Here is a 9,846-nt window from a genome sequence, read left to right on the forward strand (position 1 = left end):
CCCATTCACACTAGCCCATGTTAAAAGGAGGTTGATCAGACAGCGAGTAAAGCTAACATTCAGCTTGGACAAACTATCTTGTTATGTCGATTGTTGAAATACTTAAACATTTCTATGTTGCTTGGTAAATCGTGCTGTCCCACCGACTATTCCAACCGCTTGGTCCCTTCCCCAGGACTTCCCAGACCTTCCCACCCGAACACCAGGCACAGCCTCAAACCCTTTAGTGCCCAACATACTGGTGGTTAAATATTTTCTTTAGTCTTTGATGCAAGTAACAGAAGAGCTGACTTAACTGGCTTAAGTTCTAAAGGAAATGTGTAACTGGAAAACAACAGTGCAGCAATAGTCACCAAGGTCCCATTTATTTTCAACCTTCTGTCAAACCTAATGAAATAGCCAGTTATTTTACCAGCAAAAATTAGTTTATTTGGGAATACTAGAAAAATTGCAATTCAGAACAAGCAAACTATCGTGAACCACAGGCAGGTCTGGAGAACAAGAGAGGAGCATTATTTAATAGAGAAAAAGGAGAAAGTTGGGAGGGGCGGTTATGAACAAAAGTCCATCGGAGGAGAGAGACAGAGACAGTGTGTGTACTCAGGGTGGCAGTGGCTTTTCATTGGCTGGGCTGTTGCTAAGCAAGAAGAAAATCTTCCTTCCTCCTGCTGGGGTAGTAAAGTAAGTTTCTTTCTGCACGGATATGTAAATTAAGCTGCCATGAGTAGTACCTGAGGGAGAGCTCCCCATTCAGGACTTTCTAACTCCACTTTGAATGAGGTGGGGTTTTAACATTTTTTACACCTGTTTTATCTTTTCCAGTGACAGCTCCCAAGATGGCTGCGATCAGCCTTGTGGCCACATGGAACCTCATTCATACTAGTATATCACAGGTGAAGGAGAGCACCTTTAGCTCAGATTTTCCTGCCAAAGTAATGAGGCTGACTCTGATTGGCTAACTGAGTTCACATTCCTGTTCCAGAACCAATCACTGTGGCCTGGAGGACCTGAATGCTCTGATTGGCTGAGCCAAGTCATATGTTTCTCACTGATAAGGTTAGTGATTAAAACTAGCTGCTGAAGCCACAACCAGGTTCAAATTCCATTCTTAGCTAATCCTGTGGTCCTTTCTGCCCTGTTTCCCATCCATAAAAGAGATAATAATGACACACCTCCTAGCGTTGCTGTGAGGACTAAATGAGTTGGTTGATACCAAGCACTTAGAATGGTGCTCATACACAGAAAGCACTTAAACGTTAGCTGCTCCTTTTGTCATTATATCATCTTTAGCTCCCAAGGCTCTGGTTCTATCCAAGCTCCTTATTTTTTTGCACATCATCCTTTTTCTAGTTAGTGTTGTGGGGTAAAGGTCACCCCAAAACACGGTAGCTTACAACAACAGTCAGCCAGGAAACAGTGACTCTAAATGACACACTGAATCAGATGGATTTAATTGACATTTATGGAACATTTCACCCCAAGGCTGCTGAATATACATTCTTCTCAAGTGCACATGGGTAATTCACAAAGATAGACCACATGGTAGGACACAAAGCAAGTCTCTACAAGTTTAAAATTGAAATCATATCAAGAATCTTCTCAGCCCTAACCGGTTTGGCTCAGTGGATAGAGCGTTGGCCTCGATTCCAGTCAAGGTCATGTACCTTGGTTGCAGGCACATACCCAGTAGGGAGTGTGCAGGAGGCAACTGATTGATATTTCTCTGTCATTGATGTTTCTAACTCTTTATCCCTCTCCCTTCCTCTCTGTAAAAAATCAATAACATATATTAAAAAACACATAAAAACTGAATGCTTAAAAAAAAAAGAATCTTCTCAGATCACAGTGGAATGAAATTAGAAATCAATTACAGTAAAAACACCCAAAAACATTCAAATACATGAAGGCTAAATAGCATGTTATTAAACAATGAATTTGATGTTCATCTTTTGAGATCAAGAAATAAATAAAAAACTTCCTGGAAACAAATGAAAATGAATACACACAACCCAAAATCTTTGGGACACAGCAAAAGCAGTCCTGAGAGGGAAGTTCATAGCACTACAGACATACCTCAAAAGACAAGAAAAAATAATGATAAGCTATTTGACCCTACAACTTAAAAAATTAGAAAGAGAACAACAAGAAAAGGCCAGAGCAAGTAGAAGGAAGGGAATAATAAAGATTAGAACAGAAATAAATAACGTAGAGACAACACACACACACACACACACACACACACACACACATCAATGAAACCAAGAGCTGGTTCTTTGAAAAGATAAACAAATTGATGAACCATTAGCCAGACTCATCAAGAAACAGAGAGAACCCAAATAATTAAAATCAGAAATGAAAGTGGAGAAGTAACCACAGACACCACAGAAATACAAAGGATTGGAAGAAAATACTATGAACAACTATATGCCAACAAGTTGGACAATGTGGATGAAATGGACAAATTCCTAGAAAAATACAATCTCCAAAAACTGAATCAGGAAGAATCAGAAAATCTGAATAGGCCAATAGTAACTGATGAAATAGAAGCAGTAATAATAATTTAAAAAAACTCCCAGGAAACAAAAGCCCAGGTCTGGATGGCTTCACAGCGGAATTTTACCAAACATTCAATGCAAAACTAACACCAATACTCCTCAAACTATTCCAAAAAATCGAAGAGGAAGGAACACTTCCAAGCTCTCTTATGAGGCCAGCCTTATCCTAATTCCAAAACCAGATAAAGACACTACAAAGGAAGAGAATTATGGGCCAATATCCCTGATGGACATAGATGCTAAAATCCCCAACAAAATATTAGCAAATCAGATCCAGCAATATATTATAAAGACTAGAGACCCAGTGCACAAAAATTTGTGCTCTCAGTGGGGGGGGGGTGTGGGGGGGCGGGGGTCCCTCAGCCCAGCCTGTGCCCTCTAGCAGTCTGGGACCCCTCAGGGGATGACCTCCTGCTGGCTTAGGCCTGCTCCTCGGGGGATTGGGCCTAAGCTGGCAATCAGACATCCCTCTGGCAGCCCGGCAGCCCTCGGGGGATGTCCACTTGCCAGCGGGGAGCAGACCTAAGCTGCAGTCGGACATCCTTAGTGCTGCTGAGGAGGCAGGAGAGGCTCCCACCACCACCGCTGTACTGGCAGCCATCAGCCTGGCTTGTGGCTGAGCAGAGCTCCTCCATGTGGGAGCTCACTGACCACCAGAGGGCAGCTCCTGCATTGAGCGTCTGCCCCCTGGTGGTCAGTGTGTGTCATAGTGGCCAGTCATTCCCAGTCTTTCTGCTGTTAGGGTCAGTTTGCGTATTACCCTTTTATTATATAGGATAGAGGCCTGGTGCATGGGTGGGGGCCGGCTGGTTTACCTTGAGGGTTTCCCAGATCAGGGTGGGGGTCCCGTTTGGGTGCCTGGCCAGCTTGGGTGAGGGGCTGATGGCTGTTTGCAGGCTGGCCACACCCCCTTCAGGTGGGGGTCCCCACTGGGGTGCCTGGCCAGCCTGGATGAGGGGCTGATGGCTATTTTCAGGCTGCCCGCACCCCCTTTAGGGTGGGAGTCCCCACTGGGGTGCCTGGCCAGTCTGGATGAGGGGCTGAGGGCTGTTTTCAGGCTGGCCAAGCTGGCGACGGAAGCTCCCAGCCTCTCCTTTTTTTCTTTTTCTTTTTTTTTATTCTGGGATTTATTTACCTTCTATAATTGAAACTTTGGTGCTGCTCCAGCTCTGAGACCAGGGCCTGCTGAAAGCAGGTATCTGGGGTTTGTTTAGCTTCTATAATTACAACTTTGTTGCTTAGAGTGGAGCTCAGAGCCCGGCCACAGCAGGGAGGAAGCTTGGCTTCCTCCATCACTGGAGCAAGCAAGCCTCCTGCTCGCTTCAGCTGCGTGGCTGCCAGCCGCCATCTTGGTTGGGTTAATTTGCATATCCTGCTGATTAGCCAATGGGAAGCGTAGTGGAGGTATGGTCAATTACCATGTTTGTCTATTATTAGATTAGATTATACACCATGACCAAATGAGATTTATTCCAAGGGTGCAAGGCTGGTACAATATTTGCAAACCAATAAATGTGATACATCACATAAACAAATTGAAAGATAAAAATCACACGATCATATCAATAGCTGCAGAAAAAGCATTTGACAAAATCCAACACCCATTTTTAAAAATTTTTTTTATTGATTTCAGAGAGGAAGGGAGAGGGTAAAAGAGATAGAGACATCAATGATGAGAAAATCATTGATCGTCTGCCTCCTGCACGGCCACACTGGGGACCGAGCCCGCAACCCTGGCATGTGCCCTTGACTAGAATCAAACCTGGGGCCCTTCAGTCTGCTGGCTAATGCTCTATCCTCTGAGCCAAACCAGCTCAGCAAAGTGGGAATAGAGGGAGCATATCTCAACATAATAAAGGCCATATATGACAATCCTACAGCAAACATCATACTCAATGGGCAAAAACTAAAACCATTTCCTCTAAGAATAGGAACAAGACAGGAATGTCCACTTTCACCACTCTTATTCAACATAGTACTGGAAGTCCTAGCTACAGTGATCAGACAAGAAGAAATAAAAGGCATCCAAATTGGAAAGGAGGAAGTAAAACTCTCATTATTCACAGACATGATATTGTACATAGATAACTCTAGAGACTCCACCAAAAAACTACTGGATTTAATAAATAAATTTGGCAATGTAGCAGGATACAAAATCAACACCTAAAAATTGATGGCTTTTAAAAATATATATTTTGTTGACTTTTTTAGAGAGAGGAAGGGAGAGAGATAGAGAAATAGAAACATGGAGGAGAGAGAAACATCCTCAATCAGCTGCCTCCTGCATGCCCCTCACAGGGGATCAGGCCCACAACCTGTGCATGTGCCCCTACTGGGAATCGAACCAGTGGCCTCCTGGTTCCTGCCTCAATGCTCAACCCCTGAGCTACACCAGCTGGGCTTGATGGCTTTTAAAAAAACACGTATTTGTATTGATTTCAGAGAGGAAGGAAGAGGGAGAGAGAGATAGAAATATCAACGATGAGAGAGAATCATTGACCAGCTGCCTCCTGCACACACCACACTGGGGATTGAGCCACAACTGGGGCATGTGCCCTGACTGGGAATTGAACTGTGACCTCCTGGTTCATAGGTCAACGCTCAACCACTGAGCCACGCCAGCCAGGCTTGATGGCTTTTTTTACATCAATAATGAATTCTCAGAAAGAGAAACTAAACAAACAATCCCATTTACCATTGCAACAAAAAAATTAAGATATTTAGAAATAAACTTAACCAAGGACTCAGAAAACTACAGGATGTTGAAAAAAGAGATAGAGGGAGATATAAACAAGTGGAAGAATATGCCGCGTCCATGGATTGTTAGAATTAACATCATTAAAATGTCCATACTACCCAAAGCAATCCACAGATTCAATGCAATCCCCATTAAAATAACAATGGTATATTTCACAGATCTAGAACAAATACTCCAAAAATTTATATGGAACAAAAAAAAAAAAACACCCCTGGATAGCTGCAGTAATCTTGAGAAAGAAGAACAAAGTTGGAGGAATCACAATACCAGATATTAAGTTATATTACAAAGCCACCGTAACCAAAACAGCCTGCTACTGGCACAAGAGCAGGCATATAGATCAATGAAAAAGAACAGAGACCCCAGAAATCGACCCAAGCTATTACATTCAATTAATATTTGACAAAGGAGACAAGAACATACAATGGAGTCAAGACTGTCTCTTCAACAAATGGTGTTGGAAAATTGGACAGATACATGCAATAAATAAAATAAAAATGAAGCCAGATCACCAACTTACACCATACACAAGAATAAACTCCATATAAGCATAACCAATGGACACAGACAGTAGGGGGGAGAGGGCATGTACTGGGGGGTGGGAGTGGCCGGGGAGAGGTCAATGGGGAGAAAAGGAGATATATGTGATACTTTAAACAATAAAGAATTTAATTTTTTTAAAAAAGAATAAACTCAAAATAGATAAAAGACTTAAATGTAAGTCATAAAACCATAAAAATCTTAGAAGAAACCATATGCAGCAAAATCTCAGACATCTCTCATAGCAATATGTGTTTTTTTGTTTTGTTTTTTAATATATTTTTATTGATTTCAGAGAGGAAGGGAGAGGGAAAGAGAGATAGAAACATCAATGATGAGAGAGAATCATTGATCAGCTGCCTTCTGCACGCCCCCTAATGGGGATCGAGCCTGCAACCCAGGCATGTGCCCTTGACCGGAATCAAACCTGGGACCCCTCAGTCCACAGGTTGACGCTCTATCCACTGAGCCAAACCGGTTAGGGCCATAGCAATATGTTTATGAATACATCTCCTAAGGCAAAGGAAACTAAGGAGAAAATAAACAAATGGGACATTAAAATAAAAAGCTTTTGCACAGCAAAATAATCCATTTACAAAACATAAAGGGAGCCCAGTGTATGGGAGAACATATTTGGCAATGATACATCTGATAAAGGGTTAATACCCAAAATGCATAAGGAACTCATAGAACTTAACAAAAGGAAGACAAACAATCCAATAAAAAATGGGCAAAGGACCTAAATAGACACTTCTCCAAAGTGGGCATACACATGGCCAAGACACATGTGAAAAATGTTCAAAGTCACTGATCATCAAGGAGATGCAAATTAAAATGACAATGGCTCACACCTGTCAGAATGGCTACCACCAACAAATCAACAAATGACAAGTGCTGGCAAGGATGTGGAGAAAAGGGAACACTAGTACACTGCTGGTGGGAATGCAGACTGGTGCAGCCATTATGGAAAACAGTATGGAGTTTCCTCAAAAAAGTAAATATGAAACTGCCCTTTGACCCAGTGATCCCACTTCTAGGAATATATCCTAAGAAACCCAAAACACCAATCAGGAAGAATGTATGCACCCCTATGTTCATAGCATCCCAATTTACAATAGCCAAGATCTGGAAACGGCCCAAGTGCCCATCAGTAGATGAGTGGATAAAAAAGCTGTGGTACATCTACACCATGGAATACTATGCAGCAATAAAAAAGAAGGATCTCTTACCCTTTGTGACAGCATGGAGGGACCTGGAGAGTATCATGTTAAGCTAAATAAGCCAGTAAGAGAAAGACAAGTATCACATGATCTCACTCATATGTGGAATCTAATGAGCAAAATAAACTGATGAACAAAATAGATTCAGAGACACAGAAGCATAGAACAGACTGTAGAATCTCAGAGGAAGGAGGGGAAGAGTGGGTGGGAGGGAAGAGATCAACCAAAGAACTTGTATGCATATATGCATAGCCCATGGACACAGACAATAGGGTGGTGAAGGCCTGGGGGTGGGGGCCGGGGCGCTGGCTAGAAGGGGTCAATGGGGGGAAAAGGAGGACATATGTTATACTTTCTACAATAAAGATTTAAAATCAACAAAAAATAAAAACTAGATGGCTTATTCTCTCTCACCATGATTGTGGTCAGATTTTGGGGATGGGTCTATCAGGGCTTCTCCACATGGTCTAGTCTCTCTGCGGGGACTAGTTTGGGCTTCTCTCCTGGTGGTGGCCCCACACTGCGTACACTGCCACCTGTTAGTCATTTAGTAGCTCTCTTGGTTCTCAGCTTGACTGTCACAGTCTCGCAGCGCTTGTGTTCAAGTCACCCTTATTTTACTTAATAACGGCTCCAAAGTGCAAGGGTAGTGATGCTGGCAATTCAGGTCAAAGTGAAGCAGCAAAGTGCTTCCTTTAGGTGAAAAGATATGTATGTATGTATGTATGTATGTATGTGTGTGAAAAAACATAGTAAATATGTTTAGGTTTTTAGGCATTCCACAGTTTTAGGCATTCACTGAGGGTCCTGGACCAGGAACTCCATGGATAAGGGGGGACGTCTATATTTTCCTTCTGTTTTTAAGTGACTGCCCCCACCTGCTATCTATGCTAATTTTCTTTTTCCTTCTGGATTAAGGCTACAGGGAGCCTTACGACAATTTCACCAGATTCTCATTCATTTTAAAACACAGTCTTGGATATTAGATCATCCTTTGAAATGATTGCTCCTGTTCGTAGGTGTGACAATGGTACTGTGGGTGAGAGGGTGGCCTAGTTCTGAGAGGACACATGGGACGTATTTAGGAGCCAGGACTCAGGATGACTCAGCAGATATCGACGTGTGTGTGTGTGTGTGTGTGTGTGTGTGTGTGTGTGTGTGTGTATTTAGAGAGAGAGAGGGGAAAAACAAACAACATGAGATGATAACAACTGCTGGTTCTAGGTGGACTGAACCCTGATTCCAACTTCCTAGGGGAGGGAAAGTTCTCCTCTCTTGAGAACTCTACCGTCTGGCACTCCTTTCTCCGCCGCATCCTTTTCTGAGGTGTGTGGGCTGTGACCTTGAACTTAGGCTGGGGTAGTTGGCCACTTTTGTCCTCAGCTTTGGCCCTGGTGGCAGTTCTGGAGGTCCTGGGAAAGTCCAATTCAACATCCTATTACAGAAGGCTGAGGGCAGAGACTCCACTTGGCTCCCAGCAGCTGACGGCTGTGAGTCTCACCCAAGGGCACGCTGGGAGACCTTTGGGAATGTGTGGGGTGGTTTGTTATTGCCACAGTGTCTCTGGGAGGGTTGCTTTGGGCAGCTGTTCTCTAACTTTTTGACTTCATTTCCAACTGCCTTCTCCATCCCTCATGACACCCCAGCCCTCCCGCCTGCAGTGTGTTCCCAGTGCGGGCTGTTCCCCTGCCAAGGAACACTGCTCCTCAGATATGGGCGGGACTCCTGGTCAGGGCTGGGGGGCCATACATTGTGTTGATGAGGCGAGGTGACCTGCTAGGGCAGGGATGTTAACTCGGTTGTCCTGGGTCTACTGACGTTTCTTTTTTATTTTTTTAAATATATTTTTATTGATCTCAGAGAGGAAGGGAGGGGGGAGAGAGAGAGAGACATCAAAGATGAGAATCACTGATTGGCTGCCTCCTGCATGCCCCCCGCTGGGGATCCAGGTGCCCCGACCAGGAATCCAACAGTGACCTTCTGGTTCATAGGTCGATGCTCAACCACTGAGCCACGCTGGCCGGGCTCATCATTGATGTTTCTCTCTCTCCCTTCCTCTCTGAAATCAATAAAAATACACTTAGGAAAAAAAAAACCCACCAAAAAACAAACAGGCGAATCTTATGAAATGTATATTATACTTCAATTAAACTATTAAGTAAAACAAAGCAAAATATGGGTTGGGGACATAAATGAATGCTCTTAGGAGGTGCCCTGCCGGCACCTGCCTCACTCTATGCCCTGCCCTGGCGACACTGGGGACACCGTGGTGACTGAGACAGCCCTGCCCCTGCCCTCACAGCCCACCCGACAGCCCAAGTGGTGGGGCCTGGATGGGGAGGCGCAGGCGGAGGGGCTCGAGCCAGGAGGGGCAACAGACAGAAGGGTCCGGGCTGCGATGGGGGAGGGAGCTGGACGAAGGAGCCGGGTTAGGAGCAGTCAGGGAGGACTTCCTAGAGGAGCGAACGGCGGAGCCAGAGCTCCAATTTTAAAACACTTCTGCCTTAGATCCATGGCTGGACTCCCGGCCGGAGCCGCGAACGCGGCGCCCCGAATTCCCGCGGACAGGCCACCAGGGGGCGCTGCTCTGCCGCGCTCGCCGCAGCGCCCACGTGCCCGCCGCCGCCGAGGCCCGGGGTCGCTGGTGCCGAGACCGTCTTCCGAAGACATCTGCGTCTCCGTGGGTGGCGAGAGCAGCTGAACTGGAAGAAGGGCGCGGACCCGCCTGCGGCGACGCCCCACCTCACATTGCGAGCTCACCGCTTAGGGCCCC

The sequence above is a fragment of the Myotis lucifugus genome, unplaced genomic scaffold (genome assembly GCF_000147115.1).
Source record: "Myotis lucifugus unplaced genomic scaffold, Myoluc2.0 scaffold_421, whole genome shotgun sequence".
Taxonomy (NCBI): domain Eukaryota; kingdom Metazoa; phylum Chordata; class Mammalia; order Chiroptera; family Vespertilionidae; genus Myotis; species Myotis lucifugus.